We start from the raw sequence: 26,286 nt of genomic DNA, 5'->3' as shown, positions 1-26,286 counted from the left end.
CTCTGTATATCAGTGCATTAGAGAGAGAACTAAAAAGCCAAGGTCCCACTTCAGCTTATTGGTCTCTTTTTTTCTATAATACAGAGGGAATTTAGCATATAGTTCAGGAGCTCTTGAAAAATTAAAATGAGGAAAATAAAAAGAAAGCAAAAGATGGAGGGAGGAGGGGAAGAAGGATCAAGTTATAAGAAGAGAAATAAAGTCAAAGTGAGATATCCAAAAACTAGGTTAAAATTAACCCACCAAATCCCAACTGACAAATGATATGAATGAGCAATTCTTAAGGGAAAAAAATATAAGCTTTCTATAGCCATATAAAAATGTTCATAAACAGTAATAACTAAGTGAAATGCACATTATAGCAACTCTAAGTTTCTACTTCATACCCATGAATGACATAGTTTGGCAAAGTTGACAAAAAAGGAAAATAGAAAATTCTGGAGAGGCTATAGAAAAAACAGGCAACTTAGAGCACTGTTGTTGGAATTATGGATTGTATGGAAAAGCATTCTGGAAAACTTTTTATGACTACATGACCCAACATTATTAAACTGTAAATCCTCTTTGACTGAAGATATGATTATTATGTCAATATTCCAAAGAAAATGTCTTATCCATGAAAAAATATATTTATAGCTTTTCTTTTATAGTGCCAAAAAACTAAAAACTAAGGTGCTACCAATAAATTTGGAAATGAAGGTATATAAAAGTCATGGAGTACTGTTGTGCTATAAGAAATGATGAAAGAGATGCCTTCAGAAAAACTAGAAATGAACTAACACAGAGTGGAGTCAGCAGAATCCACAAAATCCACAAAATTTCTATAACAACACTGTTAAAAAGGAACAATTTTGAAAGACTTAATAAACACTGAAATATTCAACCATGATTGGAAAAGATGGATAATCAAGAATGGTACCCCTCCTTTGACAGAGAGGTAATCAGTTATATAGAATGAAATATCCTTCTTTGTATATAGACAAAAATGGAAATTTGTTTCACATGACTATGCATATTTATAACAAGGCCTCCACCTCCATGTGAGGAGCAAAGGGAGGAGTTAAAGAAATAAATACTTATTAACTTTAAAAAGAAGTTAATCCATTTTGATTATTCTAAATGAAATCTGACCTATTATATGTCTAATCCAGCCCACTTGCCTCCTTCTTATCCCAAGGATAGTATGGAACAAATTGTCAAATGTTTTGATAAATTCCTAAAACATTATGACATCCTGTTGATCCATCAATCTATTCATCCTATCAAAAAAAAATGTTATCCAGACAAATTGGTTCTTAAATATGATAGTTTTAGAGCTAAAGATCTTTAAAAATCATCTTGTCAAAAAGCTCTTCATTATTAAATATGAAGAAACTAGGTTCAAAAATTTTAAATGAATTCACTTCCTAAATACTCACAAACCATATTTAATCACATATTCTGGAATAAGTCAAATTCATTCTCTACTTTTTTTTTAATGAAAATATTTAACTTTTTCCAGTTCTGCAGCACTTCTCACATTCTCCTTGATTTTAAAGAGTACCAACAGCAAATCATCAATCACATCTGACTATTCTTTCTACATAGTGTAGGTCATTCAGACCTGGTGACTGAACTCAGTGATAGCAATCAGATATACTCTCACTTTCACTCAGGTAATGTTGGGTTTCAACTGTTTGTTAGTAATTTTTGTTCTGTCTTCCCAGGCTGACAATCAAAGTGAATGTCAGTTAAATAAATTTGTTTTCTTTTCACCAAACTTTACTAGCACACATCTAGAGACTCAGTAAACCTTCCCTTTCTTTGTCTTATCTCTTATTCCCCCATAACTAAAAATTAATTTTAAAAAACTGTAGTTGTTCTTATCAATTTTGACATGTTTCCAATTAATACTCACCCTTATTCTTACACTATTATACCATTTTCATTCTCAGTTACTTGTTCTTGATTCTGTCTTTCAAAACTAAGCAAGTTCATGAGTTTCCTATGCACTCACATAGGCTTCTTTTCTTCATTGAAATTGGTTTTTTTTGTAATATTTGTTTTTTGGGGGGTGTTATCACCAGAATTTATTCTTGAAAATATCTTTTCCCTCTTATGTTGATTTTCCAAAGGAGAATTTTAGTTTATAGATTCTTATGTATACTTTCTTTAAAACCTTTGAAATTTTCTCTGCCTAAGTAGGTGTACATCAACAAGCCATGTCTGACTTTTCTCTCATGAATCAATATGGAGAGGTAACTTCCTCCAAAGATTCCTACCTTTTTTACTTTGGAAACCATTTCTTATTAGTTAGAACCAATTCCAAAATAAATGAAAAACTATATATATATATATATATATATATATATATATTTTTTAACAAATGGGTTCCCTTGATATTTATGGAACTTGATTAATTAATTTTTTTTAATTTCATGTGGAAAAACAAAACAAAGAATACCAGTGAAAATGATGAAAAGAATTAGGGATGAAATTGAACAGACTACATGAGAAAAAATTAAAAACAATGGCATTCAATAGCCCAGTCTTTGATAAAATAGAAAATATAAATTACCTAGCCAAAAAACAAAACAAAACAAAAAAAACCTAGAAAGTGCTTTGGCACAAATTAGGCTTAGACCAACAACTTACACCATCAAATGGCAGATGTAACAAATTTATAAAGATCCAGCATGCTTTGATGTGGCTGAAAAATTATTATTCTATAAGAAATTATGAACAGCTAATTTCAGAAAAGTCTGGAAAGACTTACACGAACTGATGCTGAGTGAAGCGTGTAGAACCAAGAGAACCTTGTACACGTAACAAGATTATGTGATGATCAACTGTAATGAATTTGACTCTTTTCAACAATGAGGTGATTTAAGGCAATACCAATAGACATGTCATGGAAAGTACCATGCACATCCAGAGAGAGAACTATGGAAGCTGAATTGGGGATCAAAGCATGGTATTTTCACCGTTTTGTTGTTGTTGTTTGTTTGTTTGTTTGTTTTTTTCTTCTGTCTTTTTCTTTGTGATTTTTTTTGAGCAACATAATGAATATGGAAATACGTTTAGAAAAATTCCACATGTTTAACCTAAATTGGATTACTTGCTGTCTTGAGAAGGGGTAGAGGCAGAGGAGAGGGAGAAAAATTTAGAACACAAGGTTTTGTAAAAAGTGAACACTAAACACTATCTTCACATGTATTTGGAAAAATAAAAAAACTTTTAAAAAAAGAAATAAAAGATATCAATAAAAGCTTATTTAAAAATAGATACTTTTGTGATGTTTTATGATACTGAATCTTATCAATGGAATTACTAGGTCAAAATATCAAATCAGTCAGGTCAAAAATCAGGTTTTTGATAATGCACATTACCATATTGTTCTTCAAAATGTTAAGTCTGCAATTCCCATCCAGAGTATATTAGAGTTCTCTTTTCCTCATAGCCACAGTAATAAAGAATTTTATGACATTTATTTCACTATTTTTGTCATTCTAAGGTGTTAGAAGGTAGTATTTTTTTTTTCCTTTTTCTCCCCCCTAAGGTAATTGGAATCAAGTGACTTGCCCAGGGTAACACAGCTAAGAAGTGTTAGGTGTCTGACAACAGATTTGAACTCGGGTCCTTCTGACTTCAGGGCTGGTGGTTTACACACTGCGGCACCTAACTGCCTCTAGGAAGTAGTATTTTAAGGTTATCTTGGGTTGTATATTATTATTAGCTAAGTTGAGTATTATTACATATAGTTCTTAATAATTTCTAATTCCTTGATTTTTTTTTTTTGTATGTCTATAAACATCAGCTTAATTACTGGCACTCTCTATGTCAGAGCCTTACTTAATGACCAATAAGTAAGTATACAATTGAAGGAACTGAACTATATAAATATTGACATTTAAGCTATAAATGTAACCAAAAGATCCAAGGAAACTGCAGCTAAAATGAAAGGAATGCTTACAGAGTTTTCTCGGACAGGCAAGCAAAGAGGTGAAATTGGTCTCATCATATGCTAAAAGGCAATAAAAACATAATTTTATGGTTGATCATCTCTCTTTGCAATATTCACAATGGGCATAAATAAAAAGATAGCCATAATAATTAGTGCTGTTCATGTTCCAATATCTATTGCAAAGGATGAAAGATATAAAATTAAACAAGCTATTCTAGATCATGTAAACATGTGGTGTTTTTCTTCTTTAAAATATAATAATGGTTCTCTCTGGGAGCAGGTTTCTTGGGGAGGTTTTCTGGAGGCAGCCTTAGTTTCAGTTAAGAGTAATAATCACCCCAAACACAGCCAGGTGATAAAAGTTCAGATCTTTATTTCTTATCTCTTTCCTTGGGCCCCGTTAGCTCAGAGGCCAATCTCTCTGCTTAGTTCCAAGAGCTCTTGTAGCTAGTCCTTTGCTTTTGCCTCTGCTTTCTTCAGCCTCCAGCCCACCGCCTTGCCTGGGGCTGAGCAGCTTTCTGGAGAGCCTTTCAGACCAGCCTTGGTCTCAGTGGGGGAAGTGCAGGAACCCAGCCACCACAGCTGTGTGAGAGGAAGTGAATCTGGTTGTGCCTCCAAGAGAGGGCTTCTCCTGAACTGACTTGAAGCTCCTCTCTCAATGTTTTCAGCTCAACTCCCTGAGAGAGCCTCAGTGTTTCTTATATATGATCTCTTCTGAGAGAGTGGGATTATGGGTTTCTCCCAGAGTGCTCTCTGGCCCTTAGAGCTTCAAGGGAGGTATGAATTCAGATATCTCTCCCAAAGTGTGAACTCCAATGAGTACTTAAATACTTCTTGCTTATATGAGCTCTCTAAAGATGTGAACACAAGCATTGTTTCTATCAGTTGTACTTAGTACCTTGTTTCAAGTTCTAGCCCATAACATCTCCTCGTAGGATCAGATCAATCATACTGAACCATGCTAAATTAGGTAATTATTGTCTCTATCAACTCTAATGACTTAACAGTTTATAAAGATTACAACATAAATAGATACACTGATACTCAGTAATGTTAACCCAAAGACAGGCCAAGGGGAAGGAGGTGATAAACTATGTTAAGAACTAGATCTGTAATTTAGATGAGGTCAGTACTCTCTCTGAAGCTTATAGTCTTAGGGACTATAGGCCTAGAGCAGTGGTGTAACCTCAAATTAGAAAGGATACCTGAAGGACATAGTGTAACTTAGAAACAGGCAAATTAACATTATGTTGTACTGCATTTTTTATTTATTTTGTTAAATATTTCCCAATCACATTTTAATCTGCTTTCAACAGCATTTGGGTCCCAACTCTGATATCTCAGGCTGGAGGTTAAATGTCTTGTCCCAAAGTTCTCATATCTGGTATATGACAGGGGGAGAATTTGGCCACAGGTATTTCTGAATCTAAGGTCAAGACTGCGCCTACATGAAGTAATACAAAGCAAAATCAAAAGAACTAGAATCGTGAACATACTAACACACTTGCTTATATATATTTATAAACACAATGCTAAAATATATATATATAGAGAGAACATATATGCATATAGTTCATTTTAATGTGTTTATATTTTATTATATATAATACATACATATATAGACAGATAGAGAGATAGATATAGCACAAGAGAAATAGTAGAGACAGAGACAAGAGACAGCAGACAGGAAAAGGGAGAAGAGGCAGAGAGAGACAGAGACAGAGAAAGAGAGAGACAGAGAGACAGAGAGAGTAGGCATTCTTCAGGTTAAAAGAAATTCAGACTTCTGAGACTTTCTAAGACAGCTGTAACTGTTCTTGGGGTAACCATCTCTCTTTCTCACTACAAATTCAATCTCCTTTTTCAATCACATTTCCTCAAAGATCTTTCTTCTACTCTCCTTGAAAATACTAGTTAACATGTTACTACCTTCTTACATATATTTTATATATTTCTTCTTACATGTATCTCTCCAGTGTCTTTTGAATCACTAAAAATTGATTCTTCATACACTGTAGTATTTCATTACTCATAGCAACAGAATATCACCAAGGAATCTCTATGTCCAAAAGATGTGTATTTGTGTCAGGAAGTAGCATGAGATTATTGAAAGTAAAATTTCCCAAACGAGATCAAACCCATTCCCTCTGTCCTAACCAATTCTAGGCCTGGATCATTCATTGTCTGTTGGTCTTGCAGGTCCTATAGAGACAGACAGAGGAACTAAATAAAATAAATTGTCTTCTAAACTGAAATCCCTGAATATATGATTTTATAGCACCTACTATGTGCCAGTCACTGTGCTGAGGATATAAAATGAGTCCCTAACTTCAAGAATCTTACAATATAATGGGAGAAACAACATGTAAACAGATATGTACAAAGCAAGTTTTATACAGTTTTAACATTGATGACAACTGCTACTACATAGTACTTTTAAGATGTCAAAGCACTTATTCTGAACACAGTGCTAAGCACATAACTGACATTAATATTTATTGACTTACAACATGATGAGAATGCCTTTACTAGATTAAACATTCTAGTTTAAAGTTATAAATTAGCAGGTAGATTTTAGAAGACATGCTAGACTATGAATTGCAAAAATAACAGTTGTCAAAATGGAAGCAGTCAAATTGAAAAACATATTTCAGGATTATAGACGTCTGTCTACATGGGTTAGAACATCAGTCAATGTGTCAAGTCTGGAGAAATGGGAGTATGAAACAGTAAGGTATCTGGTATAATTACATAAATATACATTTCCACCAAAAGCCTGTCAGATATACACACATTCCAGGGCAATTATTTGAAGAATTGGAGTGGTATTAGTTCCAATTCAATTAAAAATCATTATTAAGCAATTACTATGTAAAAAATACTATGCCGGGGCCATCCTAGTACAGTAAGTGGTTATAATATATGCAAAAATCAGTATAGTAAAAAAATAATTCATTATATTTTGATAAGAGAAGCACAAGCCAATAAACAGGTGAAACTTAAGAGGGGAAATGTCATTACTAAGTCAAGAATGCCTTCTCCAGAAAATGATATTTTGAGTTGGAAATTTAAAAAGAAAAGCACAAATTTAGCAAGCACAAAGGTAGAGAGGGTTCTATAACAAAGAGAAAGAAGGCTAATCTGGTTTTCCAGACAAAGAAAAGTATCCTAGGGATTTTTTTGGTGATGGGGAGATGATGGTGATGATGATAACAGTAGCATTTATATGGTACTTTAAGGTATTCAAATGATTTACAAATAATTATGTTCTCATAACAACTCTGGGGAAATAAGTGGTATTACATAGTGCTATTTTGCATGGGAGGAAACTGAGACAAATAATATTAAAGGGACCTTTGGAGAGTCACTGAGGCCAGATCTGAATGCAGGTCTTCTTGCCTCCAGGTCCAGTGCTCTATCCATTGTATAATCTTGCTGCCTAAGAAGCCTAGTTTGGTATTAATGAGATAGAGAAGTCAATGAAAAATCAAATACTGATTTTGTGTTATATTCTATTCCGTTTTGTAATTGTTTCTATTCTGAAACTGCCTAAGCCACATTTCTTTGTCTCTGAATTAAGTTTAGAAATCCATGAGCCCAGAAATTCAGTTTCCTTTCTAAGTTAATGAGTTGTTTCCCCATAAATCACTTTGAGAAAAAACTGTTGTCTCGTACCATTAGCTGCCCTTGTACAATGAAAAGATATCTGTTATCCTTAAAGGGTACAGATGGATGCCAAGGAATGTGATCTGTTATCTCTGCAAAAATGGCTGTTCTTCAAGAAAGTCTGGTCTGTTTCTGCTGTGACACCAACTAGGTATGCATTGACACCATCAATAAGCTTCCCCTAATAAGAATGAAAGAGGATTGTTGCTAGCCCTGAATTCCAAATTTCCACCCAGTCTTATTGTTTTCCATCATCTATGATATTTCAGACTTTGTGACCAATCACACTGTTTTCCATTGTTGATGCTTCTTGGTTTTAGTTTTCCTGTACTTTCCAGAACTCTATGAAGGCTTTAAGCTCTACTAGATGATCTTTTAGCTTAGTGAGGAACTGACAGTACCATTTTATTGATAATTGCCAACCTTATTAATAAATTGAATATACGTAGAACTTTCTCCTTCAGCTAATCTTATTTTCAATCATGACACCAATTATACATCTAATTAGAAATATCTTCTAGATATTTCTAGCTAGCTAGAAATACCAATCTATAATATAATTATGAGACAAAAATATTCATTTTAGTTTCCTCTTCGTGCACATGATATTCAGAGCCTTGGGAGTGAATTGCCAAGAAAGATGTGGAAAGAAAAATAAAATAGAAAGAATCATAGGTAAAATCTCTAGGAACAACTATCTTGGAGAGAGATGGCTCAGTGAATGGTCTTGGTATCAGAAAGACCTTAGTTTGATTATGATCTAAGGCACTTGCAAACTATGTGTCTTTGGACAAACTACTTAATCCACCAGAGAAGGAAATGACAACCCATTTCAGTATCTAAGCCAAGAAAACCCAAGATTTTCAGATATCATTGGGTATGCTTTGGTCTATGGAGTCACAAAAAGTCATACATGACTGAATAAGCAAACAACAACAGCAATAACCTTAAAGGATTTAGGAAGAAAATGGGAAGCTGTGGTGTTCTTTTTCCAAAACACAGCCAGGTGATAAAAGAGTTCAGATCTTTTATTGTGTCCTTCAATACAGCCCAGTTAGCTCAGAGACCTATCTCTCCCAAGAGCTCTTGCAGCTTTGTCCTTGGCTTCTGCCTCTGCTTTCTTCAGCCTCCAGCCAGCACCAAGTTGGAAGATGCAATGAATCTCTTGCCTCGAAGATAGGGCTTGTGGGCTTCCTCCCAGAGTGCTCTGTCTCCGACCCCAGTCAATGTTCCCAAGAAAAACTCTCCCAAGCTTCCTGTATATATATGATCTCCCAAAGGTCAACTCCTCCTTCTGGAGAGAGAAGAATTCTGGGTTATCTCCCAGAGTGCTCTCTAACCTTAAGGGAGGTGTGAATTTGGATATCTCATACTAATCCCTGAAATCTCCCAAACGTGTGAACTCCATTGAGTACTTAGATACTTATGAGCTCTCTAAAGGTGTGAACACAAGCATCGTTTCTATCAGTTGTTCTTAGTACCTTGTTTCAAGTTCTGGCCCAAAATATCTCCTTCTAAGATCAAATCAATCATATTGAACCATGCTAAATTAGATAATTATTGTCTCTATCAACTCTAATGGCTTAACACTTTGTAAAGATTCCAACAGGAAGCCAACAAAAGGAACAAAGGAAATAGACAAGAAAGGAGGGAGAGTGTATCTGAGGTCATAATCAATGGAGTCAAAGGAATAAGAGTCAAGGAGGTGGGGGGGGGTGTGCTAAAAATTAATCCATTAGCTTTAATTACTAAGATGTTACAAGAAGAAGGAGTGCAAAACAGTTAATAGAGTCCTTCTTGGCTTGGGACTTATTTGAACCTGAGTTTAGATCCTGCCTCTATAACACAGAATCTGTATTACCTTGGGCAGAGTTCCCTGACTTAAGTTTCCTCATCTGTAAAATGAGGGTGATGGACTAAATGGTCTATTGGATCCTTCCCAGCTCTAAATCTATATAATCTTAGAACTTTTGAGAAAACATAAGGAAAGCAATGAGGCTAGACATCAAATTGCAAAAGCCTTCAAGAAAAAATACTTGATGAAGACATGCAAAGCACTGGATATAGTGCTACAGTATACATGAGAAGGATCCAATGAAGGACACATCAGATATGTAATAGACTACGACAATGTCTTAGAGGAAATGGAAGGGAATCGATCAATCATATGTCCACTCCAAGAACACAAGTAGAAGAATTAGCTTTAGCAAGAATCAAGGGATACAACTTCTCCATCCCTTCACATATACAAATTCTCTCTCTCTCCCTCTTCCTCTCCCTTTCCTTCTCCCTCTCCCTCTATCTCTCTCTCTTTTTCTCTCTGCCTCTCTCCCTTTTCTGCTTCCTGAAACCTATACTTTGTACATTTCCAAAACTGATCTTTTATAAATTATTGACACCTTCCTCACTTCCAACAACACATCTGCATGCTTGGACTAATCATTTCAACATGATAATAAATTCCCCACTCTGTTCTCATTTTCTGTACCACTAATTTCAAAGTGTATTCTGCCCACCTATAGCAATCTTAAATGCATTCAATCTTAAATATCCCAATTAGGAATGGGGACAGTGACTGGCCTCTCACTTTTGAAATTCAATACCAAAAGCTATCACCTTTCATTGCAGAATAGCCACATCAGTAGGCAAAAGCAATATAAGTAGTTAGATGCTTCCTCCTGTTTATTGATTGCTTCTTTTTTCCTGGGATTTGTAAAGTCTTTAATTCACAATCTAATCATAAACTTAAGGAAACATACACAGTTTTGTAAATTATATTTTGAGTTATATCTTCTTTAAATTTCAAGGATAAACTGAAACACAGTATCCCACCCCCCTCAAAAAAGGTCACTGAAGCCTAACATAACCTCTTTTTATCTTTCAAAATCTATTATCTTCAGGTAACTTACATCCTCCCCTTAAAGATTTAAATTGGTGTCAACATCATTTCTCAATGAATTACCTCCGTATTTGAGGAGTTCCTATAAGAAACAGAATTATATGAAAAACATTTTTGTAATGGGCTGAGGCTTGAGTTGATGCACTGAGGTCCCAAGCACTTGAGGCTAAATAGTAATTGGACCATACTCTATTAATATATATACTTGGAGAAAGAATGGCCCCTGCCCACTCTCTGTGCAAGTCCTGATGTGTTGTATAGGAAATGACGATTTTGGTGGGTGGAGGCAGAGGGGCAGGAAGAGAGGCAGAGAGAGACGGCTGGTTGGGTTCTGGTCTGGTGACCTCTGGTCTGGTAGCTTCTGATCTAGATGGCTTCTTGAGGCAGCTGCTGACATTGATAATCTCCCTCTACCTTCAATTTCCTTTTACCTCCGATCCTTCTTCACCTCTACTGAGAATAAAGAGTGAAGATTTTCCCTTAACCTGAATTCCTGACTTTGGCTGATTTTAAAATATGCGGTCATCACACATTTTTTTATATAATAGTTTAGAATTATATGAGATGCAGCATATTAACAGGTGCAGTTGATTTCTAAGTCAAGAAAATATTGGTCCAGATATTGCCTTTCATTTGTACGTTAGTAGTCCCTTAATCTAACAGGGTGAGAACCATAGGCATAAAACTCCAAATAAATAAATAAATAAAATAAAGGAATTTGAAATTAGGGTCATTAATCTATATGTAAGGATCCCTTTAAGCCACATATCAATTAAATTTCAAATAGTAAAATTATTTGTTTATTGTATCTTCACTTATTTTGATAAATATTTCCATTTGCACTTTTGCCTGGTTTGGGATGGGTGGCACTAAGAAGTATTGTGGTAGTCACATTTGTCATCTTATAGTTCATCCTTTGTTCTTAAAGAGAAGGAATGAAATCACAAGGGTGATATTTTGCTCCCTATCCCCTAGGCAACTCTCTAGAAACTGCAGAGGTATATATTACTCTGCCAATGAAATAACAGGAATCCTTTTAATCTACAAAGCTATTATCATGAAAAGGGACTTGGAATTCATCTAATCCAACCACTCAATTTTAAAGAGAAATAATATAATATCAAGAAAAATACTCATTTCCCAATACTACAACTCATCACTGGAAGGAAACAAGAATTTATTAAATATCTACTATGTGTCAGGCACTATGCTAAGCGCTTTATAAATATGATCTCACCACAATCTGGGAAGTAGGTACTATTATGAACCCTACTTTACAGCTGGGGAAATTGAGGTAGACAAAGGTTGACTTTCTCAAGGGAAAACAGCTAATGTCTAAAGTCATACTTGAACTCAGGTCCTTCTGAGTCAAAGCCTGGCACTCTATCACTGTGCCAATCAATTGCCTCTAGTAGGAAAGATGACATATCAATTCTATAGAACTAAGATAAAAATCCATTACAAGAAACCAGGCTGAGATAATGCCTAGCTTGAAATTACTATAGAAACAAGAATTTGGAATTGAGAGAATAGGTTTAATGTTTGGTATATTAACTTCCACTAGGTCGTTAAGCAGCTATGATTTGGTATCCAAACATATAGGTTATGAGATGTCCATGAGTAGTGGGGATTTGAAGAGGAGATGAAAAAAGAGAAGAACAAACCTTCAATAAATTCACAAACCCTTCTACCAACATGATGGAAAATCCCAGTATTTTATTTCTCAGCTCCAGCTTAGGCACTAAAAAAACAAAATCCTGATATAGTCTCATGTGATTTATGCATAAATACATAAATTTATTCTGAAAGCCACATAATATCAACAACTTTCCAGCAATATAGCAGTGATTAACATTTGATATTTATGCTGTTTTTTATCCACAATGATATTCCACTGAATAAACAAAGTAGTGAATTCTTATGCTACCATTAAAATAGTTATAACTCATTTGTCCACAACCTAAAGAGGAGTGGTAGAAGGAAGAAGGGAGGAAGGGAGGAAAGAAGGGAGGGAGGGAGGAAGGAAGGAAAGAAGGAAGGAAGGGAGGGAGGGAGGAAAGAAAAGAGGGACGGAAGGAGGAAGAAAGCAAGGAAAGAAGGGAGGGAGGGAGGGAGGAAGGAAAGAAGGAAGGAAGGGAGGGAGGGAGGAAAGAAAAGAGGGAGGGAAGGAGGAAGAAAGCAAGGAAGGAAGGGAGGAAGGGAGGGTGAGAGGGAGAAAGGGAGGGAGGGAGGAAGGATGGGAAGAAGGGAGGGAAAGAGGGAAAGAGGGAAGAAGGGAGGGCGGAAGGGAGGGAAGGAGGGAGAGAAGGAGGGAAGAAGGGAGGGAGGAAGGGAGGAAAGGTCATATGTGGCTCTCTTCAACAATGAGATGATTCAGAAATGATCTTATGATGGAGAGAGGTATCTACATCAGAGAGAGGACTGTGTGAACTCAGTGTGAATCACCACATAGCATTCTCACTCTTTTTGTTGTTGTTTGCTTGCATTTTATTTTCTTTCTCATTTTTTTTCCTGTTTGATTTTATTTTTCTTGTGTAGCAAGATAATTATATAAATATGTATACATATACTGGGGGGGAAAGGAAGAGTTATGAGAAATAGCTTTCATTTCTTGTCTTCTGATTCTTTAATTATATATGATTTAAGTTTGATTTAGGTTATAAGACCACAGTTTTGAGATAGTAATGCAGAAATGCCTCAGTAGAAAGTCACAAATAGGTGGTTTCCTGGCCCTTAGTTCAACTTCAGCTCTTCAGAAAGATTTTTTTTTTTTTTTTTTTTTTTTTTTTTTTTTTTTAAGGAGGGTTTCCTATACTCCACAGATGTGAGCCTTCTAAGTGACATGGACTTCAAAGGGTTTAGAGAAAATGGTTACATAAACACAATAAGGAAAACTAGATGAATAAGTTATACAAATATACTCGGATCAATATATTTAATAGGATTAAAACAACTGACTAGGCAAAAAAAAATATTAAAAAACCCCCACCAAGAATATACTATTTTAGCCTAAGATCCATAGCATAGTCTGAAGGAAAACAGAAAAACTCAGAATAAATCTTATAGACAATTTCTCAGATAAAGGTCTCATATTTCATACACACATATATTTTGTCAAATTGTTAAGATGAGTCATTTCTTAATTGATAAATGGTCAAAGGATATGAACAGGCAGTTTCTGGATGAAGAACTTAGAGCTATATAGAATCTTATTTAAAAATGTTCTGAATTACTATTGCCTTAGAGAAATGCAAATTGAAACAACTTTGAAGTATCATCTTACACCTATTAGATATTAGATTGTATCATTTTGATAGAAGGCAAAAATGATAAATGTTGGAAAGAATGTCGAAAAAATTGGACAAAACACACTGTTGGTATTATAAACTTATCCAATCATTTTGGAGAACAATGTGGAACTATGCCTAAAGAGTTATAAAATTATGAATATCTTTTAACGTAATAATACCACTACTAGTCTGTTTCCTGAGGTAATAAAAGAAAAAGGAAAAGAATCAATATGTATTAAAATATTTGTAGCATTCCTCTTTGGAGTTTCAAAGAACTAGAGATTGCAGAGACACACAATAATTAGGGAATGGCTGAACAAGTTGTAGTATATGATTGCAATGGAACACTACTCTGCTGTAAGACATGATGAGCACAGGTTGATTTTAGAAAAACATGGTAAAACTTCCATGACATAATGAAGAATGAAATAAGCAGAACCAAGAGAACAGTAAATACAGTTAATAGCAATAGTTTCAATTCCAAGCTAAGCAATTTCAAGGAATTCACAACCCACAGAAACAAACCATAATCATGTTCCCTCTGACCAGATCCTTGACACACTACAGCAATGGCAAAGGAATTAGCAGAAAACAAAGAACAAACTCAAGACCAACATATCAACAAAATGCAGCCCACCTCTTTCACCTGGATAAATGGATTATTTATTCTGGTACTAATAATAACAAGAATCATGAATATAGTGCTTTAAAGTTTGCAGAACACTTTACAAAGGTATCATTAACCCCATTTTACAGATGAAACGATTAGGGCTCATTCAGATTGAGGAAATTGCCTGAGTTATATAGGTAGAAATTATCAGAAATAAGATTTGAATCTAGCTATTATTGACTCCAATTTGTAAGAGCATATGTTCTTTATAAAAGCATGTTTTAAAAAAATCTTCCATAGAGGTTTCAGCTTTGTAAAATAGATTTAAAGAATCATGTACCAAAGACTCAATACAAATGGCTCCATAGATGTATTTTTTTAATAGGCAGAACAATTTAGAAATTTAATGAAGAATGTATTTAATTCGTGAAAAGCCAAAATGATTAAAAGTCTTTTAAGACTGGCTAATGAAAAGAAATTAAGGGAACTAAAGAGGCCAGATCTTCCAGGTATACCAGTAATATTTCACCCCGCAAAGCACACAATTTCACATAGTCCAGTAATACTTCACATATTACAAAGAATTTGCCACAATATATTTCTCTTGGACAAAAGGTATCTCTGGAGGATGTACATAATAATCATTCATTTTACAGCCTGCTCCCCAACTTTTTGGCCATTACCTGTGACAAATCCCAAAGATGCACAATGTAATAGGAACTTCTTAATGTGGATCTTTAATTTTTTAAGATATAATCTCCCTATTTCACCCAAGCTGGAAGTGCAGGAGCTATTCAAGTACCCATTTGCACTGCTGATAATAGCTCTGACCCATTCATTTCTGATATGGACTAGACTGTCTCCCCTTAGGCAACCTAGTGGTCCCCCATCGGCCCCAAAGGAGTCACCGTATTAATGCCAAACTCACTTGGTTTAACCTTCTACAACTCAGAATTCTAGAGCTCAAGAGATGCCAGTTCAGTCTGCTTTATCATAGGATTTGATGGGTATCATATCTGCCTTATTATAGATTTCTATATAGATGAAAAGGGGGTATGAGGGGTCAATATAAGCATAGAAGAGATACTTTAGAAGATAAAAAAGAAAATAATTCAAAAAGACATGGTTTAAAAGTCTAAAAACTTAGCAAAAAAGAAAGGGAAGGAGGGGGGAAGAGAGACAGACACAGAGACAGAGAAAGAAAGTTGAGCTATGCTTCTTCCTTCCAACATTCAGATATATCATTTAAAGAAAATTACATAGGAAGTAAAACATTAAATCACATTAAATCAAATTTGAAACATAAGATTTAAACATTATATTTTTAAAATATGCCACTCAGACCCAAACTTTTAAGTTTTATTAATGTCCCCACCCTCCTTTCTTTTGATAAAATTATACTAAATGGTATTGGTAATTTTAGCATTCTTATTTCTACCTTTTAGTTCTTAAAACAAGAAGAAAAATTATTAAATACTCATATTAAGGAAAATGCTTTCATTACAAATACAAAACTATGCATTCATAGGGCTATTTTCCTGATGCTCTTATTGAAGATAGGGCTAAGTTTTTATTGGTTTGTTTGGAGTTTTTAAAAAGCAAATATTTATTAAATATTATTATTATATGCCAGACACTATGCTTTAAGAAATACATGTACAAGGTCTGAAACTACACCAATTCACCAAAGCGGGGGGGTGAGGGGAGGAGGAAGCATTATAATGGGGAAAGGACAACATGTAAATGTAGAGAGTACAAACATAAAACAAACAAATATGTGAAAAGTACTTAAATATAAATTAATTAGAGGGTAGAAATGACAGCAACAGAAAAGAAAAAAACTAGTTCAGCCTCTGAAAGTAACTAATAAATTCATCAAATCAACAAAAATATGTTTTGTTTTGTTTTTTAATTCTACTACATTCAATGTATGGCTTTTGAAGAGATCTTATTTAAATAGCATCCATCCCTATTATAGGATGAAAGACTTAGCAAATTCTCTTCTTTGTTTGGCATTCAGAGTCCTTCATAACCTACACTATCCCCCTACCCCTACTTATCCAGTCTTCTTACAGTTCTCCATCATATTCTTGATCCAGTAACAGGGTCCTTGTTGTTCTTCAAATAAGACAATTCATCTCTCAGCTCTGGACGTTTTTTTCTGGCTGTCTTCTATATCTCCCCCCTTATCTCTGCCTCCTGGTTTCCCCTGGATCTTTTTCCAGAGCCATTGAGAAAGAGCAGTTTCTAGCCACAACTGTGCCTGAAGCCCGACGGTGGACACTCCATTTCAGCCACAGGAGAGTAAGTCTTCTAGATGTCTTAAGACCTGTTCTGTTCTGTCTATGCTGGCATCTGGATTCCCAGAATAATGAAATGCTGATGGACATAAAATCTGGGAATGGGGTCCTCTGGACACAGGGGCACTACCTGGTGTCTAAAGACACATCTGGTTCTGTGTGCCAATTGGCACAACTCTGGGCATTACAGAATATAAATCTGGGTGTTTGTTTTTTTTAAGATACCACCTGGCTTAAAAAAAAAAAAAAAAAGCTCCATTTGGATTCTGAGGGGAAGACTCTGGAACTGACAACTTCCCTCAGGGATATTCTAAAATTTCCAGATAGCCCCTGGTGTGTTAACTGTTTTGTTTTATGTTGTAACTACTCAATGTCTATATGTGACTTGTTTGTCTGTCACTTGTTTGTGACTTGTTTGGTTCAGAGATCTGCTAAATTAAGAAATTTGGGAATTACTTAGTAGAAAATTTGCTTGTGATTTTAAACTTTTAAAAACTGGCACTCCACTAGTTTAAATTCAGGCATGTCTTGGATTGAGCTATCCTAGATAAGGCCTTTGGAGGACAAAAGGAATTTATGCTAATTGCTTTGAACTCTGGCTGGAGATACATCTGATTAGAAATTTTAGGATGTTTTAAAAATTGTGGAAAATAATTTAACTGTTACCTTTGCATCCCAGATTTGTTCTGAGTATTCTTTTGGGAAGTTTTAAATTGTAGGAAATAATTTTACTGTTGCTTATGCAGGCTAGATTTAGTTATCTTTGAATGTAAGATCTTAAGAACTTGTTGAAGTGAAGTTCCGTTAACTTACCTGAAAGGGGTCATGTGTCTCTAAAAGGGGTCAAAGATAGGTTAGACTTTTCTAAAGGCATCAACACTGACCAAAATTAGACCTTAGGAAAAGTCCATTGGGAAGGGTGGCCATGTGAAATCCTCACCCCACCCCCACCCCACTAAAGGTTGGGTGGGATAGGGATCTTTTATCTTCAAAGGTTAAGATTAAACTCACCCCCACTGCTCTCAGCTCCTTCTGTTATAGACAATATATAATTTGGAATATTTGTCTAAGCAATGGGTATTTTTTAAAAGCAAACTGATTTGTATGTATAATGTTCACTTATGGAAACATCTACTTAAATATGAAAGAAGTAAACTTACTGAGACAAATTCTTACTGTCATAAATATAAGATTATGGTAAATATCTGTTTAGGGTATGTCTCAAACTTGATTAATAGAATTTCTTGGAAGTAAAATTCTTTGGGCTTATAATTAATGCTATTTGGAAGTTTTAAAGCTCCATCCTCTGGATGGAGTGAACTAGATCCTAGACTAGAGTGAATAGAATTACTAGAGTGAAAATGAATTAAAGCTATTTTTATCCTGTTTTGCTGAAAGTTAAGTTTTAACTGCTTATGTTATAGCTGTATCCCTGCATTTTTTCCTCCTCTAACTAATTTCTATGATCAGAGCAATGGTCAATAAGAAACTGTTAATGTAATTCAATTATGTCATACCTTGCTAGTTCTAATGCGGTTATGTGTAATCATTATATCCTGAATAATTGGCAAATGAGTATTTACCCTGGTCATCTATCTGTTATGGAATATTTGTGTCTGTGGATATTCAGGTTTTTAAAGGTTTCTAAATAATGAGAGGACAAAAGCCTAACTGCTGTTTTATCTATTGGGAAGTTGCTGGCCAATTCATACTGGCCTCTTCATATTTTGTATCAGTCTGCTCTAACCTTTATTTGTTAGATTTGTGTTTTTTGTTCTAGATTTTGTTCAAATTACAGGTATTGACTTGCTTCTGGGCCTAGATCAGCTTTGATTGCCAGTTCACCAGGCCACACCTCTGCATGGACTAGGTATCTCCTGCCAGTGTCCAGTCTGAAGCAGTTTTCATCCCTTACCCCTGATGGACTGATATGGGGAATTTAGGAACCCTGATTGGGTCATCAGTTACTGTGTGTTTAAAATTTGGGATGGATTTGTTAAAACTGTAACTATTGCTGTATGTTGGAGGAATTTTTAGGAAACTTACTGTACTAATCTGTTATGTATAGGAATTGTGATTCACTCTTGGGACATGTGGAATGGTCATTTGATAATTCCTTTTCCTTGAGAACAGGTATTTACCTGGGTTTTAATGGCCTAGATTGACTGCAAGTAGCAAGTTTTTATTTTCTATTCTGGCCAGAAACTTTGAGGATCTTCCCTTCTCAGATATTTTGTGATGGTAAACTAGGCTATCTTTTGTCACAATTCTTAACCTAACCATTAGTCACAGCACTACTTCAGACAAACTGAGACCTAGGAAAGACAAAGGTCAATGTTACCTCTACATCCTGGGTCATCACCAATTAATTGTCTTGATTCTTACCTTGCCTACAGTACTCTTGAGGAGAGACTGAGGCTAATGATTTTATGTAACTGTCTCACTTAAATCCAATTCACTTGCAAACTTGTCAAAAAATCAACCTCATGATTTCATTGGTCCTCTTCCAGAAGGAAGGGCAAACAACTGTTCCACAATGTCAGACTTATAAAATACCAAGTTCAGATAGTTCAGTTCCAAATTTTGAATGTCAGTTTGTTAAATTGCTTTCTTATTTAGGAAATAAATATTCAAAGTAAACTAAAATAACCCATACAAAAAAAGATTTCCTATCTTCTCAATTTTTAGATTTTTTTTATTAATTGCAAATATTCTGATGTGTAAGTACACAGTACAATCAAATCTTCAATGTTAATTACTAGGAGAAAATCTCAGCAATTACACTATTCTGAACAAGAGTTCTCCAAAAAACTATAAGAGTGAAAATAATACTTGTTTAGGCTCTAAAATAACATAGTAAATGGTGTCTCAGGTCACAAACACATTACTTTAGTTCTTATACCGGCAACTCAAAGGCTTAGCATCTATCTCCCTTTCTGGTTAATGCTATATCCAGATATTCCATACAGGTACATAAAAGGTATCACATTCCACAGTGCAAAGAGCTATAACTAATTGCTGATTGCAAACAGCTACACTGGCAAATTTAAACCAGCTAAGTAGAGCATACTGAATGAGCTTGGTGAGGAGAGTTGCTGACAAATCATTTTGTCAGAGCTGAATAGGGATCACAGCTCTCATTGTCTAAGATTTAACAAACTCAAATTTAACAAGTTGGCACCTTGATTCATGTTACATTTTTATGTTTTACATGAAAGACCATGGCTTGATTTGCTTTTTGAATCAGGAGCAAACAATAATATCTCACTAAATTAAGATAGGAAGTGATCAACCAGAAGGACCACATATGGGAACATCCAGGACACCAGATTCAAATATAAGGTAACAAGATAACACTTCAGTAGGGTTGATGTCAGCATTTTTACAGACAAAGGGAAGAGGGGGAGAAGAGGGAGAGAGAAAGAACTTAATTCTCCTCAGAATTGGCTCAAATAGTAAATAACATAGTCAATAAGGGGACAGAAATCTATCTTAACCTATAGGAAAATAGAACAGGAATAGGATATGGGAAGGGGGGGGAGGGTGATAAAAGAGAGAGCACATTAGAGAAGGGAGTGGTTAGTAGCAAAATACTTTTTGAAGAAGGACAGGGTGAAAGGAGAGAGAGAATAAATAGGTAGAAATACAGTTAGCAACAGAGCAAATTTCTCTGATAAGGCCTCTTTTCTCAAACATGGAAGGAACTGAATCAAATTTATAAAAAAGTGTCATGCCCCAATTGATAAATGATCAGAAGATATGATCTGTGACCAAAGAGCTATAAATTTCCCTGTGGCATGTGTTTATGATGAAATATTATCATTCTCTGGAAAATGATGAACAGGATGTTCTCAGAGAAAAAAAAAACAAATTGTAAAGTCCTGCATGAACAAAGTGGAATATACTGTATATAAAATAATAATAATGTTCTGGGATGACCAGCTATAAATGACTTTGCTATTCTCAGTAGTTCAGTAGTACAATCCACAATTATTCTGAAGGACTTACGATAAAAAATTTTATGATAAAAAATTCTATCCATATCCAGAGAAGGAACTGATTGTGTTTGAATACAAACTGAATCATTCTCTCTTTCTCACTCTCTTTCTTTTTAACTTAATTTTTTTGAGGATTTTTATTTTCATTAGAGTGAGAGATCTGTTTTGTTTTACAACTTGACTTTTATGAAAATGTTTTGCATAATATCACATATAGTTTCTTAATTGTGAGTGGGGATAAGGGAGAGAACTTACAACTCAAAAATCTTAAAAACAAATATTAAAAAAAAAAAAAACTTTTCTAAACAAACCTTAGCAAAAATATTAAATAAATAAAAGGCGCCCAAATGTGGGACTTAAGAAACACAAGAAACAAAGAAGCAGCAGTGCTTTAAAGCTGTTTATGAGTAGGCGGCCAGAGTTCCTTTGGTAACCCACAGGGAAGGAAAGGGAGAAGAGACCTGGTAAGACTTTTTTAGTCAGGGTAATTAAATGAGCCAAAACATCAAAAAGCTGAGCCAGGAAACTGATGAGAGACTTAAATGCCTGTTCTGACTACAATCCTTTTCTCATTTTGAAAGTCTGCCTCCATGACATCTCACAAGTTTCAACACCTGCTATAGTGCTGTTTGGATACCTTAGCATGTGGATTTAGATAACAGCTAATACATAAACTTATTTATGTTTATGGGGGGCGGGGGGAGGGGGAGAAATAATCACACTCCCATAAAACAAAAAACGGGGAATTGTTAAGGACCATGCCTAGGTAAAGGGGTAGGTCAATTCTCCAAGAGCCTCTACAACTGTGAATCATAACACTTGAAGGAGTTGCAAAGCAGCTCCTTGTGGATTGGGAATGAAATAATTTGGAGGTAGAGGGAAGAGGAGAGAGGCCAGAGAACACAACTTCCTTTCAGTCTCTTTTATCATCATCATCCGCTCACATCCATTATACAAGTCTGAGTTAGACCTCCAGCAGACACTGGCAGGTGGCTCCCGTATCACAACAAATAAATTCAAAAAAGAAAAAAAAAAAAAAGGAAATTCTATGATTCAAATTGAAAAAATATATAGATAGATATAGATATAGATATAGATATGTGTGTGTGTATATATTTTTTTTTTCTTTCCCCCAATTAACAAGAACCACAACAATCACCCAAAGCAAACAGGAAAAATAAGTCACAATTCATCTTATAAGTGCATGACCACTGCTGATCCAAAGTTTGGAACTCTCCAGTTTTTGAATGCTGACCAGAACTATTTTTCATTTTGTCTTTGTATTCTATTACCCAATAAAATACCTTGTACAGAGCAGAGGAGTTAACAAATTCTATTGTTATTGTTTTGGTGGTTGTTGGTACAATTCCTCTTAGCATCTGCATCCCTGAAAATCTCTTCCTTCAAGAAGGAAGAATAGAAAAAGACAGCTCTAGAAAGGTTAAGAATCTAGTCACATTGAAAACTCACCATATTGTAATGCTGTTTACAAATCTACAATGCCTGTTCCCATGATTCTTAGAGTTATTCTAGATTATCTTTGGAGAAAGGCGACATGGAATCAATTTAACAAATCAGGGCAGTTTGGTGCAGTGCATAGAGTACACACAGTCAAGAAAGGTTTAAATTCATCCTCCAAAATGGTTTTGTGCTTGACCTTATGTCACTTAATTTCTCTGAGCCTCATCTGCTTATTTGTTTAGAGTTTTAAGAAGAATAACGACAAGGTATTATTGCCTATTTCCTAGTAAATACTAACAAACAGTAGCAATTCATTTTAGATCAGGAAAAGAAATAACATTACATCACATCACAAAAAGGATAGTTTAGGTATTTGTTTTTACATTTATCTATCCATTAGTAATGGATAGATAAACACTAATAAAGTATTTATTTTGTGCATAGCACTGTGACTGGCCCTGGGAAAGTGACAAAAGATTTAACAATATCATCCTGGAGCTTGCAGTCTAAGAAGAGAAAGAACTACAAATAATAATAAGAAGATAGACAGTATCACATGACATATGCATTAAATTTTGAAAACAAAGTATAAGGTATGGAGTCAGGAGCAGCGGTCATTTACCTACTGAGAAAATCAGAAATAGCTTTGGAGAGAAAATGTAATTTCAAAAGATGAAAAGAGATTTCTGATCAATATAACTACATGAAAAGTTATAGAAAAACCCTATCTCTCTCTTCCACACAAAGCTGATCAGATGTTTAAAAATATGCCAGGAGAAAAAGATAAATAAGACCATAATGAATCAAAAGCAAGCTCCTTCCCCAAGATCAGAACCAGGATCAGATAAAAAAAATTTGGAAATTCTGGAGATGGATAGAAAAACCTTGCCAAGAAAACTAGCCCAAGAACAGGAAACTCAAAAACTGAGCATGAGATTTAGATAAAGTGAAAAGGAATTTCAAAGATTATTTAATTCAGGAACTGCTAATACTGATCATGCTCATTACTATTATTATTAGAGTAGAAAAATCTCTATTTTCTATTTCTCATTACTATGAGACAGGCATCATACGCTCATAGTTCTAAGGTTAAAAAGGACCAAAAATACTATCTGGTACCATCATTTTAGAAAAAAGGGTTCAGTGGCCTGGGAATTTGACAAAGTTAACACAAATGCTAAGTATTTCTCTGCATTTGACCCCTTTCCACAATGCAAAATCATGGGAGCAGCAGATTGTGCTGTAAGGAATCTCTTAAGTCATACTTCAATGTCCTAATTTTAAAAAAATCAGAAATTGAAGAATAGAGATTAACGTACCTGTCAAGATCACACAATTTAGGAAATGGCATAATCGGGATTCAAACTCCCTGAAGTCATTTAACTACAAATACTGCATTCTTTCTACTACATCAAAATAAATAGGTCCCTGAAGTAGGGATGATCAAGAAGTCCCCCTTGGCTATGGGAAGGTATCAGCCAGTAGACTACTTTGAAAAAAAAAAATGTCTATAGTAATATATTTGAAAAAAATGCAGAGAAGGGGGCAAAAAGGTACAGAAATATGTGTATTTTTCTACATATATCTGTGTGTCTGTGTGTACATTATATATATATATGTGTATATATAATATATATATATATCTTTTCACTATACTCAAAGAATATATACATGTATGTATGTGTCTATGTTAAAAACACACACACACTATGTCTATCTCCTCTTTGTCACTCACCAGAATTGGCCTTCTTATTGTTCCTCTCATCCCACCTCCCATCTCCCAATGCAGCTAAGTGGCACAGTGGATGGGGATGCTGGGCCTGAAACCAGAAACATCTTGTTCAAATGTTGCCTCTAATACATTCTAGCAATATGCACATGGATAAGTCATCTAAACCTTTTTACTTTCTAAACCTCAAGTAACTCTCTAAGACTTAGTTACTGATGGGTTACATTGGCAAAGGGAATTCACAAATGGTTAAAGTAATAAAGAGACATGCTATTGATGTAAAAAAAAAAAAGGGGGGGGGTGGAGGGGGGGACCATTTGGAAAAACATCACCATGAGGCAAAGCGTTAAAAATGAATAATGATATCTGAGGTAGAGGATAACCCCTGCTGTGGGGGCCTGCTGTTGACTCAAAAGAAACAAAGTGTAATACTTTTTCATAGTTCCTTATGATATATAGCTATATCTTCCCTGTTTCTAGAATTCCAACCTGAGATTATAGTGATACTAATTGAATTTTTCATTAGCCTAGAAATGTACATTCAGCCTAGATACTAACACATATTCCATCACTTAGCTACCAATGAGGTCTGGACCTGCTCCTTGATTTTGAAATAAAGTTGCCCAATCCCCAGGAAGATTCTTTTAAACAAAACTTCAAGCAAGGATCCTTCCCCACTACTTTCAAATAACTTGTTTTTTTTTTTTTTTTCTCCCTCTAAGTAATGGCATGAAGGCAGACAAGAATCAATTGAAAAGAATATCTTGTTCAGATATAGACTGAACTGAATGACATCCAAGAGCCTTTCCTATTCTCTACCTCTTGTGAGAGTTTTGCTTTTATTACAGGTCATTCCTTAAACTTGCTGGGCAATAAGAGACTACACACTACCATGGTAACCTTTACAGAGACTGTAGAGCCTCAAGACCCATTAAGGACACTTAAAGAAATAGTAAATTGTCCTAGAATGCCTTCAGGGAAAAAAGGAGAATGACCTTTTTAGGCGCTCTCAAGTTATTTCCAGAGAATAAAAATTCTAGGGGTCTACTGGCTCATCCATGTAGCCCCAGAGTAGTGAATTAAGTGGTGAGACCTTAAAAGGCATACATTTATTTTGGATATATTCTAATTCCTCTACTAAAATCCTACCCAGATGCTTCATAACTATTTCCTGGTGACCATGAGTTCTCAGGAGATCTCAGAGAAAAGTAAACTCTGATAGATCCTACCAAGCTAAATGGCTTCAATTATGGGGCCAACAACAATAATCTCACCACCATATTGTAAAAAGCCAGTCTTCCCTAAAAGTTCTAGAAGCTCTCTACACAGGCTTAGTAACCTTGGTCAGGAACCCTTCTGAATCCAGATACATTCATAATCAAGGTACCCTTTCATCAACAATATCTAGCAATTTATTGCTGGATTCCAGGAATTGCTTTTTCTTTTAAATTTTTATTTCATTTGGTTTACTATTATCCTTATTATATTATATATATATATATATATAATTATATATATATATTATATATAATATATATAGAATTATATAATTATAATTACTATTATATATATATATATATATATTTACTATTATGTTGCTTACATTTCTTCATGTATACCTCCCTCTTTCCCAAGAGCCATGTCTTATAACAATGAATAAGAAAGAAAGTGGAGAAAACAGCTAGGTAACAGTGGACAATATTTTAAAAGTCTGACACTGTATATAGTGTTTCACGGCCAAGGTCTCCCCTTTCTTACTTACATCATTTCCATTCATTTATTATTTTCAAAGGATATTTGTGATTTCCCACTAACCAAATCTCATCAGTGGTATGAGAATTTGAACTCTTGTACTATGCCCAAGCATAATGCTACAAATTCATAAATTTCCAATGTTTCACGTAAAAAAAAAAAAAAAGGGTGAAAATCATCTCAATGATTTTCAAAATATGATCCAAGGACCACTGGTTGTCCTAAGGTTGGATTAAAATATTCAAGTAAAACATGCTGATATCTGCATAATGTTCCAATCAGAACAGAAAAGAAAACTAGAATAGAGAACAATTATTTATCTCTAAGTGATGCTAGAAACTGTACCTTAAAAGCAATGGACAGAATTATTATGCTGCTACCATCTTGAATAAGGAGAAGACAATGGAAAATGTGTATGATATTAAGAGCTAAAGAACAATAGAGGGGAGGAGATGACCCATGGAAATCTCATACAGCTGACAGTCTGACACTATAGTTTTGCTTATTTCTTTTACCATTTATGCTTTGCTAAGTCTTCTCTTCCTATCCCTTTCCATCTTCAGTTGGAAATGGTCAGGAACCTGAGAGCAAAGCTGGCTGGCCCAAAGGCCAAGTCCATGAAATACTGATGGGATAGC

Source organism: Sarcophilus harrisii, chromosome 3 (genome assembly GCF_902635505.1).
Source record: "Sarcophilus harrisii chromosome 3, mSarHar1.11, whole genome shotgun sequence".
NCBI classification, from domain to species: Eukaryota; Metazoa; Chordata; class Mammalia; order Dasyuromorphia; family Dasyuridae; genus Sarcophilus; species Sarcophilus harrisii.
Note: the sequence above shows the minus strand (reverse complement) of the source record.